The 19,118-nt window shown below is 43.3% G+C and overlaps 1 protein-coding gene and 1 pseudogene across 12 annotated transcripts in view; one reads left to right on the forward strand and one right to left on the reverse strand.

Moving 5' to 3' along the window:
- The window catches only part of SH3GL3 (SH3 domain containing GRB2 like 3, endophilin A3), a 117,002-nt gene that overhangs the window by 97,528 nt on the left and 356 nt on the right, over positions 1-19,118 (reverse strand). The gene's annotated exons all lie outside the window — the stretch shown is intronic.
- LOC109575103 (actin-related protein 3-like) lies at positions 4,239-19,035 on the forward strand (annotated as a pseudogene).

Below are 19,118 nucleotides of genomic sequence, written 5' to 3' on the forward strand. Positions count from 1 at the left end.
GAATTTTTAGGACTTAAGCCTGAGAGGCAGCATCTCAAATAAGCCTAAGAGAACTGCTCAAAGGAGGCGAGGGGAGGAGCCAGATTAAATAAAAGTTTGGCAACAAAGAGCAGGTAGTCAGAACATCAAAAGATTGTGCTTAACTGAGTCCAGTTCTTTGTGATACCATGGACTGTAGCCTGCCAGGCTCCTCTGTCCATGGGATTTCCCGGACAAGAATACTGGAATGGGTTGTCATTTCCTTCTCCAGGAGATCTTTCAGACCCAGGGATCAAACTCAACGTCTCCTGTGTAGGCAGGGAAATTCTTTACCACTGTGCCACCTGGGAAGCCCCTATGACAACAGGTACAAACTGCTCAATAGGCTTAATTCCCCTTCTTGATTTAACCTGGAAAGGACGCATTGGTTCAGCCTCTTCATTTTCCATCAAAGTGGAGGCCCAGATGGGTTCAGTGATTCTCCCAAGATCACAAAGCAGAGGCAGATTGAAGTCTAAAACTGCTGTACCCCAGGGTTATTGGACCATTCAGTATGAAAGGACGCTTGTGTTTCTAGTTAAATAGGAAGAAAGATACTGTTTGCAAACACATCAAGTTGTACCTAGGCTGTCAGCTACTACTGGGGACTAGGGAGAAGTTCACCCCCAACACAAGAAGCAGGAAATACCCTGGAAACGCAAACCAGATGAAAGTGGAGAAAGGGATGGAGACACGGAGGTAACAGTAGTTAACCCCATGTGCATGCACGCTCAGACATGTCTGACTGTTTGTGACCCCATGGACTCTAGCCTGCTAGGCTCTTTCATCCATGGAATTCTCCAGGCAAGAATATTGGAGTGGATAGCCATTCCCTTCTCCGGGGGATCTTTCTGACCCAGGGATCGAACCTGTGTCTCCTACACTGCAGGCAGATTCTTTACCTTCTGAGGCACCAAGCGTGCCTTCACCCAAGGCTCTACCCCTTCCTTAACCTACAAATTGTCCTGGGTCTTGCCTTCTCAGAGAGACATGACCCCATCCCAATAGCTTCCGGTTAAATGGCTTGGCCCTCCTTCTCTGTTCCTCCTACGGACCCATGCATTCCCCCTGCCTCACACCCACCTTTTCTCACTGCCCCAAATACCCTCAAGAGACCTCAGTGAGCAAATCAATAGCCTTATCAAAAAAAGAACATGTCATGCTGTCCATAGTGCTTTTTGTCCTTGGAGAAGTAAATTAAATAAATCCAATAATATTCATTCTTTAACAATCTATGCCAGTCTTCTGAAATTACAGTCCTTATTTTGATGACAAGCTTCCAAGAATTTTTCAATTATGGCAATTTCAGCTGATTTCCATTCCCAAAGAACCTCCACCTAAACGTACCAAGGAGAATAGATACACCATATTTCTTTAAAATATGCGTGTCTGGCAACTCAAAAGGGTACCATCTGGTTCGCATAATTTCTGCATGAAATTATGCAGTTTCTGAAAAGCCTATACAACTTATATGAGCCACTCCTGCTGCAGTAGAAGCCAAAACATTCCATGGCTATTGTACAAATCGACTCAGGTTAACTGAGGCTGAAACTGGCCATGGTCCTTACAATGATCAACACCCTGAGAAGGCGGCTCACCAATTAAAATATACATATTTAATCAATGTCATGCTAGAGAGGAAAGATAAACATGGACATGACATCATCCTCAAGGATCATTTTTGAGCCCTGGGAAAAGTAAGTAGAGAACTGGCAAGAAAAGCAGTTGGGACTCTTTCAAAATGAAGCAAAGAAGAAGGCAAAATGAAGTTGGAATAATTAAAACAAGAAGGGAGCAATCATGGAGAGGAGGGAACCCAGTGAGGGGAATCGGTACTGTTCCCCTGGTGAGGAATCACAGTGAGACGCATGGCAAAACACCTAACAACCTGTACCCCATCCTAGTAAAAACATCTAGGTCATTCCTTGTCAGCAGTGTAAACTCTGGATAGAGGAGTCCATAGGTGTGTGACAGCCGGTGACCTTGGGGTACTTGATCTCCTGAATTACAAAGTAAGAATGTATTCCAGCCCAGGACTCTACCCAGGTCACCAGAATGAATCAGACTTGTTAAGTGACTGGAAAGCCTCCAAAAACACACAAGCCAATTGCAGATGCAGACAAAACGTTTTCAGCATTCTGTCCAGGGCTTCAGGAATGCTCACACCAGCATATGTAAATTCCCTAGACGTACAGCTCAGAATAGAGGTTGGCAAACATTTTCTGTGAAGGACCAGAGAGTAATATTTCAGGCTTTGCACTCTGTGTTGTCCCTGTCACTACTATTTGATTCTGCTTTGTGCCATAGACGTATGAGCATGGAAATGAGCTGGGGTGTGTATGTCAATAAAACTTTATTTACAGACACTGAAATTTTAATCATATGTCATTATCACGTGTCATTAAAAATGTGAAAATCATTCTTAGCTCACAGGTTATACAAAAAAATTGACGATGGGCTGTCTTTGACTCATGGGCCAATTTACCAACTTCTGACTGAGAACTTCTATTCAATAGAGGCTAAACAAGTGACACATGGTTCAAATGAATGATAAAGACACCCTGAATTTATGCAAAGATTGAAAATCCTGAGGAAGAGAGTGGAGGGCAGGAACAGGTTTATCTCATGCAATGGTGACAAATACTAGACTGCATTTGTCTTGGAATCACAGAGGCCTGTCCTTGAGTCCTTACAAGACCACTTGCCAGCTGTGTGACCTTGAGCAAGTTTCACTTAACCTTGCCAAGCCTAATTCCCTCCCTTGTAAAAGGAGGAATATGATGAGTACTTTCTTTTTTTCAATAATCATTTTTTAATTGAAATATAGTTCATTTACCATGTGTTAGCTTCAGGTGTACAGCAAAGGTATTCAGATATATGTGTATGAGTGTGTGTGTGTGTATATATATACATATATATATACATTCTTTTTTAGATTCTTTTCCATTATAGGCTAGTACCTTCTTGATAGAGGTTATCAAGGAGATGAAATGAGATGCTGCCTCTAAAAATACTTTGCACAGTACTCAGCACCTCTACTAAAAAAAAAAAAGCTAATTAGCATTATTATTATACTCATGGAATGATGAGTTGATTGACTGCAAAACATTCTTCCTGGATATGAAGACAACATTTCCTGGATGAGAAGAAGTTCAGATTCCTAATTTATGGAAGTCAAAGCTCAAAATAAGGTAGATCAGAGACGAACATAAAATACAAAAACAGAATATTTTAATTTGGTGCAACATCCCAGTTATTCACCTACTGGGAGCCTGTGTTCAGTCCCTGGGATTCTCCAGGCAAGAACACTAGAGTGGGTTGCCATTTCCTTCTCCAGTGCATGAAAGTGAAAAGTCAAAGTGAAGTTGTTCAGTCGTGTTTGACTCTTTGTGACCCCATGGACTGTAGCCCGCCAGGCTCCTCTGTCCATGGGATTTCTCAGGCAAGAATACTGGAGTGGGTTGCTATTTCCTCCTCCGAGGATCTTGCAGACTCAGGGGTCTAACTTGCATCTCCTGCATTGGCAGGTGGATCCTTTACCACTGTACCACTTGGGAGTCTCCATTTTCTACAAAAGTTGTGAGCCTGAATTCATGAGAAAAGAATGCAAGCATCAACAGTCATTCAGTCTCAATAGGCATTTCTAAAGACTTCCATGAGAGCCTGCCTGCCTGGTTGTATAAGAGGTAGCCACTGACCAAGCCTGCCTCCACTTCTGCTTCCTGTCTCTAACCCTTACTCCATGACAAAGATAGTGGCCAGCTGTGGATGGTCAGATAGCTTCTATCTTCCCCTGCCCAGCCCTAGCCCTGACCAGCACCAAACAGACAGTGGCAGTGGCAGCAGCAGGTGACAAGGAAGATTGTGGACAAGGCATTGCTATTAAGAAGTCAGCAAAAATGGATGAGCAAGCTCAAAGGCGGCAGATGAAATGTTTGTGGCCCAGACTTCTTTGTTGCTGATGAAGCAACAGGAAAACCTTCATATGTTAAAAAAAAAAAAAAAAAAAAAAGGTGGCCAATCAGGACTTCCCTGGTGGTACGGTAGCTAAGACTCTGTGCTCCCAACACAGGGGGCCCAAGTTCGATCCCTGGTCAGGGAACTAGACCCCACATTCTGCAACTAAAAAAAATCCCACAGGCCACAACTAAAGATCTCAAGTGCCGCAACTAAGACCTGGTATGGCCAAGTAAATAAATAGATAAAAATAAATATTTAAAAAATGGCCAATCTGCCATGGCATAGTTAAAGACTGGTACTTGATGGAAAGCTTTATGGATCAAATGATCTTTAAGAGCAGAACCTGAAGACCATTTTTTTTGGATTGAATCTCCACTGAATACTCCAGACAACAGGGAATACACTGCTGAAATAATGTTCTAGGCTTGTACATTTCTGGGCAGGCCATTCTCGCCTAATCTACATACTAGACCTCAAGACAAGCAGGAGAACGGTCTGTCTATTGGTACAATACCAGACAGTGGAATCAGTATCACTCAGGTCATCCCTGTGACTGAAGGGCATGTGATTGTCAGCTATATTAAGCACACATTCCAAACACAAGATGAAATAGAACATATGTTATTCAGCAATTGCTGGGAGATGGAGACAGAGGAATCCCTCAGAGCAATCCTGGGAAACTTCAAAGAACACTATAGCTACGCCTGCCCAGCTTTAGTAAAAGAACTTAATAAGTATGAACAGATGGATCAAAGTGAATTAAACAGTATACTAGAATCAATGCTATCTCAAAGAAAGAATTTTCCATTGGTGTTGCTTTTGTTTTGTTTAACCTTTTGGATATCTCATTACACAGCAATTTTTTAATTTGTATTTTATTTATTTATTGGCTACACTGGGTCTTCTTCATTGCTGAACAGGTTCTTTTCTCTAGTTGCAGAGAGCAGGGGCTACAATCTAGTTGTGGTGTGCAGGCTTCTCATTATGGTGGCTTCCCTTGTTGCGGAGCATGGGCTCCAGGCGAATGGGCTTCAGTAATTGTGGCACTCAGGCTTAGCTGCCTCACAGCTTATGGAATCTTCCCGGACCAGGGATCAAACCCATGTCCCCTGCATTGGTAGGCAGATTCTTAACCACTTGACCACTAGAGAAGTCCAGGTGTTGGTTACTGAGGGAGTCTTAGGGCCTAAATTTTCTTTTCATCTAGAGTGTGCTAATTCAGGCTTTACTCAACTTATCTCAGAAGTTGTAGATGAAGGCATTGACAATTGTCCTACTGATGTCAGACGTCTTCTCTACAAGAAGACTGTCCTCTCTGGAGGTTCAACCGTATTCAAGGACTTTGCACATCACTTGCAAATAGATTTGAAAAGAACCATAGATGCCAGGCTGAAATTAAGGGAGGAACTGAGAGTGACAGACTGAAGCCAAAATTTATCGATACACAAATCATTATACCCAAAACGCAGTGACAGGCAGTTCGGTTTGGAGGATCCAAGCTGGCTTCCACATCAGAATTTTGCCACATATGTGCATCCTGTGTGTGTATGCTCACTCATGTCTGCCTCTTTGCGAACCCCTGGATTGCAGTCCACCAGGCTCCTCTGTCCATGGAATTTTTCAGGCAAGAATACTGAAAATAAATTAATTACTTAAAAAAAAAAGTGGAGGCTATATGTATACCTATGGCTGATTCATGTTGATGTATGGTAGAAACCAATGCAATAGTGTAAAGCAATTATCCTTCCATTAGAAATAAATAAATAAAAATAAAGACACTTATCAACTGCTACTGCTGCTAAGTCGCTTCAGTCGTGTCCAACTCTTCGTGACCCCATGGACTGCAGCCTACCAGGCTCCTCCGTCCATGGGATTTTCCAGGCAAGAGTACAGGAGTGGGTTGCCATTGCCTTCTCAGGACACTTTTCAAATATATATATATATATATATATATATATATATAAAAAGAATACTGGAGTGGATTGCTATATCCTCCTCCAGGAGATCTTCCCCACCCAGGGATCGAACCTGCGTCTCCTGTGCCTCCTGCAACTCCTGCACTGCAGGCAGACTGTTTACCATCCATGCCACCAGGGAAGCACCATACCCACTGCTACTCCTTCAAAATAAATCTGAGCCTCCATTCACTGTTTCCCAGGAAAGAAATCCACTGCTGAAAATCAAAAGAAATAAAAGTGAATTGCTGGCCTTGAGCTTTCAAGTGTCTAAGTCTTCACTGCTGTTGCTGCTCAGTCTCTTTAGTCGGGTTTGACTCTGTGCGACCCCATGGACTATAGCCCACCAGGCTCCTCTGTCCATGGGATTCTCTAGGCAAGGATACTGGAGTGGGTTGTCATTTCCTTTTCCAGGGGATCTTCCCAACCCAGGGATCGAACCCGGGTCTTCTGCATTGCAAGCAGATTCTTTACTGCTGAGCCACCAGGGAAGCCCCAAGTCTTTGCTATTTATGGCCAAATTAGGGCACTGTATAAGTTGTTTCACTCTGAAGTTTCTACATTACATGCTAACTGCCAACATTGCACCTAGTCCTGAATATCATTCCATCATACTGAGAACTCAGCCCTAGATATGACCACAAGGTTTAGACAAAAACTCTTGTCTTTTCTTGGAAAAAGTGCTTGATCTAAGATGTCAATTTGAATAGCAGGGATCCAAGATAAATAAAATTCAAGGATATTGGTTAATTTTGTTAAACAAATTTAACAAGTTATTAGGTTGGCCAAAAACTTTGTTCAGGGACATCATACAGAAAAACTCAAATGAATTTTTTGGCTAACCCAATACATAAAATTAATCAAAATCTTAAGATACATAACTTTGACTTATGAGATGCCAAGTTTCAATGAGAACATCAGGGAAGGGGTCCTATCTGCCTTAGAGTATTCTAGAAACCATCTATTCTTACATCCTCTTCACAGATTAGTCCCAGGTAGGTCACTAAAAGCAAAGCGCTTGCTCCCCCTTGTTTCTTGCCAGCGTTCTCACAGTCATATGAGGCTGCCCACTCACTTCATAGCCTGCCTTCTGCTGCTCTGTCTGCTCAGCACTGACGAATTCGTATCAGGACTCGACAGCTCTCTGCCCTCACGCCTGATCATTCCACAGTTCCCACATCAAGCCAGCCAAGTTCCATCAAAGAGTCTAACACAATAGCACATGGGCAAACAGTCAGCTTGGTTCCATCCAATCTGCCTTCCAACAAGGTTTCCAGGAAACGTCCAGGACAAAAAGCCAAGAGCTGTCTCTACAGAGACCATATTCATCTCCTAAGCAAGTTCCTGGCCACACCACAAGTGACCGGGAATTATCCTTCTACTATTCAAGCTTGAGGAGAAGTTAACCTGCAGATAAACCATGTGTGCCAGTTGACTGTTTGGTGGTGCACCACGTTAATTCATCACACACGCTTCTTCTGGCCCCGCACAGCTCTTTTAAAATTTAAATGAATTGCCAATATTTCAAAAGTAGGAAATTTCCTTTTTTAAAAATCTGGATTTTGAACATTTCTCCCCCTCCCCCCAAGATCAAGAGCATCCAGGCCAACAATAGGTTGGAGTTCAACAGAAGCAGATTATCCAGGTTCCAATCCTCAAAACCTGCTGAATGTTCATCCAATATTAGCGGATGGTTCCAGTAGTGTTCAAAAGACAGCATTCCACAAGGGACAAACTGGGCAAGAAACGACAGACAGTCAGACCCTCTAAGGGATTTGCTTTGGGTAACTCAAAGGACTTCTGCTTCAGGGAAGATGGAATAGATACACTTCCTCTATTCCTCTCACTAATTACAACCAAAATGCTTGGCATTATATATAACACAAACCCAGGAAGGCCCAAGCAGGTGGAGAAAAGGAGATACACTGAGTAGGCACCCCAGGGCCCAAGAGATGACACAGTAGTGAGCTTCCGTTTTCTCTTTCCTTCATAATCCAAGACTTGGAGCTGAAGAAGCGGCAGTCTAGAAATACAGACAGACACAGGAAAACAGACAAATAAACTCAATAAAGGCCTCCTGTCTCTAGTCAAGGGACCAGGCAAGGGGCAGTCTAGCAACACAGAAATTATTAAACAATATCTAAACTATTAGAAATTACTAGATAATACCCACATCCCCGGTGGCTCAGCAGTTAGAGAATCCTCCTGCAATACAGGAGACATGGATTTGATCCCTGGGTTGGGAAGATGCTCTGGATAAAGAAATAAAAACCCACTCCAGTATTCTTGCCCGGGAAATCCCATGGACAGAGGAGCCTGGAAGGCTACAGTCCAAAGGGGCGCAAAGAGTTGGACATGACTGAGCAACTGAGCATGCACACACTCCACTCCAGCTTAACCCCAAACACCATAGAAAGAACTGTGACCCCATCCCCACTGGCACTGTAAAGCATGAGTGGAATGCAGGAACTTGCATCTTTGCCACATAATTACAAGATGACCCAGCACCCCCCAATTCTCTCTTTCCCTGGGTGGTGCCAGAGAAAGCCAAGTAGGGAGTCCCTGCCAGGCGATAACAAGTTCCACCCGGCTCCTCCCACCCCTTCAGTGTCAGTTGAGACCATGTCGGGGAGCCTGGACCTCCACTTCCACAGCAGTACTAAGGAGCCCACTCACCCTTCTTCTGGGTGAGGAGGCCAGAGAAGGCCTTGTAGGAAGTCAGGACTTCTACTACCACCCAGCAGTAATGAGGCCACCCCTCCCATGGGTGTGACTTCAGGCCACATGGGAAACAGCAACAAGGCTGTTTCCATCTCAGCCAGAGGGGTATCAGCAGAAGCTTAGTGAGGTACCAGAAAGGCCACTCCCACACAGCAGTAAGGAGGCACGAACCCCAAATGCCAATAGTCTAAATGAGAAGCCTGGATACTAACCCCCACTTGGAAGTAAAAAAGCAATGCCACCACCTTCCCCTGCCAGAGCAGCAGAAAAGAAAGCAAATAAAAACAGACAATTTAAATAAGATCTAGAGTCTCATAAAATAATACTGAGAGGCCTGAGGTTCTATTTAAAAAATTCTGCCATCATGAGGGTATGGCCAAGATGGTGGAGTAGGATGACCCTGAGCCCACCTACCGTGGGTACACCAAAATTATAACTATTTACAGAGCAACCGTGGATAAGAATGACCCACAGACTAGCAAAAAGTTTTCCACAAGAAAAGATGTAAAGAAGGAACCACAGTGGGAGAAGTAGAAGGGGCAGAGACATGGTGTAGTCAAGATCATATCCCCAGCTAGACATCCACAAATGGGAGGATAATTACAATTGCAGAGATTCTACCCTAGGAGTAATGGAAACAGTGATAGACTTTGTTTTCTTAGGCCCCAAAATCACTACAAATGGTGACTTCTGCCATGAAATTAAAAGATACTTGCTCCTTGGAAGAAAAGCTATGATGAACCTCAGTTCAGTTCAGTTCAGTCGCTCAGTCATGTCCGACTCTTTGCAACCCCATGAATCGCAGCACGCCAGGCCTCCCTGTCCATCACCAACTCCCGGAGTTCACTCAAACTCACGTCCATCGAGTCGGTGATGCCATCCAGCCATCTCATCCTCTGTCATCCCCTTCTCCTCCTGCCCCCAATCCCTCCCAGCATCAGAGTCTTTTCCAATGAGTCAACTCTTTGCATGAGGTGGCCAAAGTACTGGAGTTTCAGCTTTAGCATCATTCCTTCCAAAGAACACCCAGGATCTCCTTGCAGTCCAGGGGACTCTCAGGAGTCTTCTCCAACACCACAGTTCAAAAGCATCAATTCTTTGGCGCTCAGGTTTCTTCATTGTCCAACTCTCACATCCATACATGACCACTGGAAAAACCATAGCCTTGACTAGACGGACCTTTGTTGGCAAAGTAATGTCTCTGCTTTTGAATATGCTATCTAGGTTGGTCATAACTTTTCTTCCAAGAAGTAAGCATCTTTTAATTTCATGGCTGCAGTCACCATTTGCAGTGATTCTGGAGCCAAAAAAAATAAAGTCTGACACTGTTTCCACTGTTTCCCCATCTATTTCTCATGAAGTGATGGGACTGCATGCCATGATCTTAGTTTTCTGAATGTTGAGCTTTAAGCCAACTTTTTCACTCTCCTCTTTCACCTTCATCAAGAGGCTTTTTAGTTCCTCTTCACTTTCTGCCATAAGGGTGGTATCATCTGCATATCTGAGGTTATTGATATTTCTCCCGGCAATCTTGATTCCAACTTGTGCTTCTTCCAGCCCAGAGTTTCTCATGATGTACTCTGCATATTAGAAAGCAAAGATTTCATATTGCCAACTAAGGTCCATATAGTCAAAGCTATGATTTTTCTAGTAGTCATGTACATATGTGAGAGTTGGACCATAAAGAAGGCTGAGCACTGAAGAATTGATGCTTTTGAACTGTGGTGCTAGAGAAGACTCTTGAGAGAGTCCTTTGGACTGCAAGGAGATCAAACCAGTCCATCCTAAAGGAAATCAACCCTGAATATTCATTGGAAGGACTGATGCTGAAGCTGAAGCTCCAATACTTTGGCCACCTGATGCAAAGAGCCAACTCAATGGACATGAGTTTGAGCAAACTCCAGGAGATAGTGAAGGACAGGGGAACCTGGTGTGCTGTAGTCTGTGGGGTTGCAGAGAGTTGGACATGACTGAACAACTGAACAATGACAAAATATCCACACAAAGTAGGTAAATGTTAAAAAGATATAAATACAAGTCAAAATTATTAAATGCGAAGTGAGGGGGAAATGCAAGATTGTTAAAATGCATGCAAGCTTAAGAGGTTATCAACTTAATCATGTATATATACGCTGTTATATATAAATTTCAGCTGGTAAAGAATCCGCCTGCAATGTGGGAGACCTGGGTTCGATCCTGGGTTGGGAAGATCCCCTGGAGAAGGGAACAGCTACCCACTCCAGTATTCTTGCCTGGAGAATTCCATGGACTACATTCCATGAACTGTATAATCCATGGAGTTGCAAAGAGTCAGACACAACTGAGTGATTTTCACATCACATATATAAACCTCAGGATAACAAAATCTATAATGAACACAAACACACAAAAAAGAAAAGGGACTTCAAAATAGATTTAAAGCAGAGACTGTAAAAGGAGATAAGTAAGGGCATAACAGAATGATAAAAGGATCAATCCAACAAGAAGATGCAACACACACACATATACATATATATATGTTCATACATCAAATGAATAAAATACATCAAAAAGAGTGAAATGCAACTAAACCAGTGCTGAGAGGAAAATACATAGCACTCACTGCATACGTTAGAAAAAAGGTCTCCAATCAATAATCTGCTTCCCTTAAGAATCTATAAAAAGAACAAAATAAATCCAAGCAAGTAAAAGGAAGGAAATAATAAAACAAGAGCAGAAATCAATGAAATTGAAAAAGCGAAACAACAGAAAAAAATGAAATAACAACCTGGTTCTCTGAAAAGATCAATATAACTGACAAACCTCTAGTAAGACTGATAGAGAAAAAGGCTGAAGGTATGGAATTACCAGTAGCAAAAAACAACTCTATACACATAGAATAAGGGAACTGATAATGATTAAGAGAAGAATACTACGTATAATTCTCCACACATAAATCTGATAACCCTAAATGAAATGGATTGATTCCTTAAAAAATCACAAACTAATGAAGTTCTCAAATGAGAAATCTCCAAGCCCAGATGGTTTTACTGGAAAATTCTACTAAATGTCTAAAAAAGAATTAACATAAGTTTTATGTAATTTCTTCCAGAAAACAGAAGAATGAGCACTTCCCAATTCATTTTATTAAAGCAGTATTACCTGATACTGAAATTAGACACAGTGCAAAAAATAAAGGCCAATATTTCATATAGAAACAAAAAATCCATGACAAACCATTAGCTGATTCACATCATACAGAAACCAACGTAACATTGTAAAGCAATTATCCCCCAAGTTTAAATATATTTTTAAAATAAGAATACATGGGATTAGAAAGGAAAGCATCTGTACTGAATATAGTCATCAAAATATCAAAATATTTATGATACAGTTTTGTTTTAAGTTAAGCAACGTGGGCTTCCCCGGTGGCTCAGTGGTAAAGAATCCGCCTACCAACGCAGGAGACATGGATTCTATCCCTAATCTAGGAGGATCCCACATGCCTCCGAGCAACTGAGCCCCTGTGCCACAACTATTGAGTCAGTGCTCCAGAGCCTGGGAGCTGCGACTACTGAAGTCTGAGCACCCTAGAGCCCGTGATCCACAAGAGAAGCCACTTCAGTGAGAAGCTCATACATCGCAGCTAGAGAGTAGCCCCGGCTGGCCTCAACTAGAGAAAAACCCGTGCACAGCAACAAAGACCCAGCACAGCCAAAAATAAATAAATAAATCATTTAAAAAATATTTTTTAAAAGTTACGCAACGTGATAGAGAGGGCATGTGCTATTTGAATTGCATGGTCAAGAAGACGTTTCTGACAAAGTGGCCTTTAATCTGTGCTATGATCTAAACAACAATAAGGAAACACTTTGCAAAGATCTAGCGGAAAGGCATGCTAGGCTGAGGGAACAGCTCTGGCAAAGGCCCAAAGGAAAGAAGACCTTAGCACATTAAAGGAGCAAAGAGGCCGGTGTGGCTCAATGGCAGCAGGAGAAGGAAGGGAGAGGCCAGGTTATGTGAGGCTTCACAGGCCAGAGGAGGAAGCTTGGGGTTTATACTAAACACAGCTGGATGTCACTGAAGCACTGAAGACTTGTAAGCAGTCTCCATTACATTCACAGAATGACACGGTCTGAGCTACATTTTCAGAAGAGCATTCAGGTCACTGTGGATCAATGGACTGTACCTGGTAGGAAGCTGCTAGGTTCCAAAGTTCTAGAAATTGGTGAGGAGGCTCCAGCAACCATGTGGGCAAGAGGTGACAGTCAGAGAAGGATAGTAGAAGCAGAGCCAGAAAGAGATAAATGGAAGAAGGATGTATTTTGAAAATAAAACCAAGAGTTATTACCACTTTCTGATGAATTAGGGATGAGAGGAAGAAAGCAATCAAAGATGAATCTTGGTTTTGTCTTATTTTGCTTGAGCAGCTGAACACATGTTGGTACAACTGACTTAAATAGGAACCACCAACAGAAAAACAGGTTGGGGTAGAGAAAATTAAGAGTTCAGGTTTGAACATCTTAAGTCTGACAGCCTTTTAAACATCCAACAAGTGAGATGCTGTAGGCAGTTAGACTTAGAAGTCTGTTATTGGTCTGTGATCAGGAGGAGTATCTAGGCCAGAAACATAATTTAGAGAGTAATCAATGTTTAGATCGTTTATAAATCCGTGAGGCTGGATAAAACACCTTGGCAGAGTTCAAGGTTGAGAAAAAGAGGAGCTATTCCAAGCCAGAGCCCTGGGGCACTCCAGGATTTAGGGCTCACGGGGGACGAGAAGGAGCCATTAAAGGAGATTTGAAGCAACAGCCATTGAAGCCAGAGGAAAACCACAGAAGCGTAGAAGGGCTTGTAAGCAGAGCACGGTACGCTGGGTCAAAAGCTGCGGAGCGTCAGCTGGGGAAGTGACCCTCAGACTCAGCAACTTGGAGGTCACAACACCCAGACAAGGCAGTCTCTGCCCAAGAGCAAGGAGGAACACAGATTGAGATGAGGATGTACGACTCAGATATCAGGTGCATCAGTAGGGAGTACCCACGCTCTCCGGCCTGAAACAGCAGCAGCTTCTACCACTGATGGATGATTTGATCTGGCAAAGCACCTGGTGATGTCAGTACTTGAGAAAGACTTAGCCAAATGCCGGGCAGAAAGACACTACCACCCGATGAGTGACAAAGTCAGAAGGGAGGACACTGGGCTCAGGAAGGTCACTGCGGCTGGTGCTGTGGTGATAACAAGTGGGGATGAGCCTGGGAATTGCAAGGGAAGAGCTCATAATAAAGGCATCTCACAGAAGAACTCAAACAGAATTGCAGCAATGTCTTCCCAATACCAACTGGATTCCTCCAGATTCTTTTCCCCAATTTAACACTTTCCCAGGTTTCTAGCGAAAAGTAAGGGCTTCCCTTATAGCTCAGTTGGTAAAGAATCTGCCTGCAACACAGGAGACCAAAATCTAGGTATTCTCACTTGGCTGATGTAGAATCTCCAGAATACATTCACCTATTATTTAGTTAAATAAAGTCGTGTATTGGTTCTGTTTATTGGCAGTTTCATTTTCTGGGTAAAGTATGACAACAATAGCAACCTCCAAATACATAACATACACACACACACACCCCCCACTTAATTTGGGGAAATATAATTTATAGTCATTTTTTTAATAAAGTTGAAAAATTAATCTGAAACAAATAGTATATCCATACACACACACAAAAAATTTCTGCTTTTAAATGCATTTTTAATGAAATTCTAAGAGATAGCCTAAATTACATTTACTTTAGGGAAAAGGCATCAGTGGTAAGAAATGCTTGAATTATACTGCATTCTTCAGAGATTAAAAAATTAAAACCAATTTAGTTTCAGCATCTACTCTAGCATCCCAAGTTAAAAATATATGGTTAACACATAGATCCAAGGATTAATTTATCAAGCAGTCTATGTGGAAAGGAGTAAGCAAGTTTCAGCTTAACACATTTTCTGATGCACCTACATAAAACACAAAGAATCATTATGGACTTTGCAAAGTGCATTTTTATCTTTCTCTCTAATGAGAAAATGAAACAAGAGACATTCACCGCCTCCCTAGAGATTCTCATAATTTACAAAGAATATCCTTCTCTATATTTACCCATAAATGGCCAGCCTGTGCACTTAGTCATTACAGAGAGAATGTCTTGGCCCCTTAGGACCACTCATCATTTTTCTGATTCAGGCATCAAAAGGGAAAGAGTGGGAAATTAACAAAAAAAAGCTTTTGTTAGGAGCTCCCCACACCCTATTGTGTTTCTGGGTCACGTGATAGAACACTGCTACGTAAGGGTAAAACAAGGAAATTTAACATGAAGGGTCATCACCCCTCTTGTGTCCTCACTAGTTGGTTAGTTTGGGGCAAGAAGAACAAGAGGAAAGAATAAAATCAGGCTTTCATGGGATGGGGAACCAGGCTCCTAGAAGTGCAGAAAGGGAACAAATACAGCTATTAGAACAGTGTCCATGTCACAGTAAGCAAAGATGTGGCCTAAGCATCCTGCAACCAAAATAAAATGCTGTCAAGAAAATTACTATGAAGTGAACATAATTAATACAAATCAATGAGTGGCGACATATAATTATTATGAGTTACATTTTTATTGGTCAGGCACACCACTTAACAAGAAACCACATGACCTTTCTAAGCTATTTGTGTATGTGTGTTAGTCACTCAGTCTGACTCTTTGCAACCCCATGGACTGTAGCCCACAAGGCTCCTCTGTCCATGTAATTCTCCAGGCAAGAATACTAGAGTGGGTTGCCATTCCCTTCTCAGGGAATCTTCCCCACCCAGGAATCAAACCCAGGTCTCCTGCATTGCAGGCAGATTTTTTACCATCTGAGCCACCAGGGAAGCCCAAGCTATTTTTATTTATCTCTAATAACTCAAACTGCATCCCTACCAGTAGAAGAGTAAACCTCTCTACTAAAAAAACCTTTTCAAGAGAAAGAAGTATTTAATTATGATCTTGGGACACTTGGGTTATAATCCCAAATGTTGAAGGAAAGGATTAATTAAATTTTGTTATTAGCTCAACTTGCACTCTTCTCATTTTAGTTGATTTCTTCCTCTTTCCTTTTAGTCTCCATGTGCTGCCAAAATGATACATAATCCCTGGGATTTAGAGTTCTTCATTCTCTGTAAAGTAAGGGGACTTTTTTTTCCTGCAGAGATAGGTAAGGTATCAAGAAAGCCAGAGCGCTTAACCAGGAAGTTATAAGTTATTTCACCTTTTCTATCATTAAGAAAAATCATCTCAATTTGTCAAGGTCTTGGTTCCCTAATTTATAAAAGGCACACTTTATAATCTTTATCTTTCTCTGAAATACTTTAAGCGAATTACTTAACAATTTCAGAACTGAGATATATTAGATATAAAGATAGAGATATAGTTAGTTATATACTTTCTTGAGATATAATTTATATACTATACAATTCACAACTTAAAGTCTATAATTCAATGGTTTTTCTTAGCATATTTACAGAGTTGTGTGATCATCCCAAGAAATTTTAGAATAGGAACATAGCTTCTAAGGGTTTCCCCGGTGGCTCAGCGGTAAAAAATCAGCCTGCCAATGCAGGAGACGTGGGTTCCAACCCAGGGTCAGGAAGATCCCCTGGAGGAGGAAATGGCAACCCACTCCAATATTCTTGCCTGGGAAATCCCATGGACAGAGGAGCCTGAGGGGCTACAGTCCAAGGGGTTGCAGAAAGTCAGACATGACTGAGCATGCACGCATACAGCTTCTAAATCGTCTAATTCACTATACAGATGGGTTAAATCATGTTTCCCAGGTCACAGATCTGGTCAGTGGCACAGCCAGGCCTGGATCCCTGGGAATTATTAAACCATTGACATCATCCCAGCCTCCCTTTCCCCAGCCCTGGGAAAGTTCTATGTGAATTAAAACCTGCTGTTAAAATGTTGCCTGGGAAGAACATCTGGCACTTTTTATGATCATGCTCCCTCTTATTATATTAAGCCTGGTCTAATTTCTCCACCAAATCTGTCCCACTGCAAGATTTCTTAGAAAGACTTTCAGAACAGATAAAAACATATCCATATCTATTAAGCACTTTGACAAAATGTGATTTGCAAAGCCCAGAGAGAATTCGTGATGTCTTTCTTTTCAGATAAAGTCACAAAAAGATTTCGGTTCATGCAAAAAGACTAAATTAGACCCTTTGCTCATTTCCTTTTTTAATGGACTGATGAGTAGTTTAACTAAACGACCTTATCTTTAGCATATTATTTACCAATGTCAGTAACTTCCTGGGATTTCAACCATTCACTCTGGTTAGTGGTCAGAAACCAATTTCAATCCTCTTAGGGCTGTGTCCTGTTCATCTCTAAGGTTTGTTCCTGTGAAGTCTATTCTCAATAAAAGAATATCTTTCAAAAGATGTTAGTACCCTGCAGAGGATGAGATGGTTGGATGGCATCACCAACTCAATGGATGTGAATTTGAGCAAACTCGGGGAGGTGGTGAAGGACAGGGAAGCCTAGCAAGCTGCACTCCATGGGGTCGCAAAGAGGCAGACACGACTGAGCAACTGAGCTAAGAAAGCTCCTGTAGCAAGCCTAGCTAGCTAGTGATTAAGCTGACACTGCCCTGAACACAGAGGCAGTAGCCTCCAGGCTGCCCACCCTTCAGTACTGAGCTCAAGGCAGATTCACTAACTGCTCCCACCTTTTATTTTATTTTATTTTTACTTTCTGGCTGCATCGCATGTGGGATCTTCGTTCCCCTACCAGGGATCAAACCCACACCCCCTACTCTGGAAGTGCAGAGTCATAAACCTTATACCACCAGGGAAGTCCCTGCTCCCACCTTTAAATGCACCCACTTCTTAGGTTTCCATGATACTCCTCTCTCCTCCATTCTGCTAGTTCTTCCCTTCTTGTGCTTCTCCACTCCCACACTTTCACTTATCCAATAAATATTTATTGAGTGGTCACTGCTTATCAAGTCCCGGCCTAAACACTGTCCCTAAATGTGGGTGCTCCCTACAGTCTATGAGTATAACTCACTGTGCATTTTTTGACTTCCATTTGCACTTATATTTTTAAATCTGCACTGAGGCTGGAAATCCCCCCAAGTCCATAGCTCCAATCTGGATCTCACCCACTAGCCCCCAGGCCAGAGTCATCTGAGTATCTCATGGATTTTTCGAAGTGCCCAAAGCCCACCTGCAGTGACCCCACCATCTCCCTGGTCACCTAATTGGCCCCTCATCCAGGATTCCTCATTACCCCAACAGTACCACCAACCTCCCAGCATCCCCAGCTGGAAACTGCATACCACCCAGTTTCTTCATGGAAGGGATGTGAGTGAGAGAACAGGCAGCACTTTTCAACATGAGACAGACAGAAAAGAATCCTCTAATTCCAACTGCTTTTCAGGGACTCCTGTGTGAAAGAGGCAAGATAAGACCTCACCAGAAATGTGAATTCTGAATGAAATTTGTCCAACAGACCCAGCAGTTCCGGTGTAGGGTTGATTTTACAATGTGAGTTCTGCCATGGCTGGGAGACTGAAATCTTAGAATATAAATTTGCTTGTCAACAGACATCCAGACACACATACACACACCAATCACATGCCAGCTTGCCTGTCTTCCTGTTTCCTCTGTTCAGAACTCCTATCCTTTCCACCCACACCCTCCACCACAATTCCTTCTCATATTTAATTTTCAAATGACGCGGCTCTTCCTCCGGGAAGTTCTCCCTGATGCCCCATCTTATTATCTGCCATCCACTGTGCGTGGAGGTGTGTCCAACACTATATGTTTACGTGTCTGTCTCAGCGTCTTCCCACAAAACAGACAGCTCTTAGAGAACAGGAGCCTGGTGCCCAGGCCCGGGCCGACACCGGGAAGACTATGCGGGAGGAAGGACGGCTGTAGACAGCCCAGCCCGGAGCTGCGGGCAGTCAGGCAGGCGGGGTCCATCTCCAGGCCGGGAGAGCCAAGTACACAGCATCCCCGGATCCACCGACGCCCGCGCCTGCCCCGGGGTGGCAGGACGTGCCCCGGGGTGGGGGGTCTCCCAACCAAAAGGTGGGGGACTCGAGGGAGGCCCTGCAGGCCCTGCACTCTCTGTGGTCCTCCTCCCGGCGCGGGTCCGGGAATAGAGGCACGGAGCAGAGCCTCCAGGCCTCGGGACGCCCAGTCTCTGCTCGCCCGAGCCCCTGCGACCCGCCACCTCTGGTCTCCCCTCCCGAGAACCTCTCGGAATTTCAGTGGCTGGGGATGGAGCAGGGGGGCCGGGGGCTGGCAAGAAGGAGGCGCCAAGAAGCGGAGGAGAGCCAGCGGCCCCTCTCTCCACCCCCGAGCCCGCTTAGGCGGGAAGAAATCGAGCCCTAAAAGAGGCCCCTAAGGGCGCCGGAGCCTCAGAAGCCCAGGAGCCTCGAGGGGACCGCTGCTCCCCTAGCCCTCCTCCCTCCCTC

This window comes from Bos indicus, chromosome 21, assembly GCF_029378745.1.
Source record: "Bos indicus isolate NIAB-ARS_2022 breed Sahiwal x Tharparkar chromosome 21, NIAB-ARS_B.indTharparkar_mat_pri_1.0, whole genome shotgun sequence".
Lineage (NCBI taxonomy): Eukaryota > Metazoa > Chordata > Mammalia > Artiodactyla > Bovidae > Bos > Bos indicus.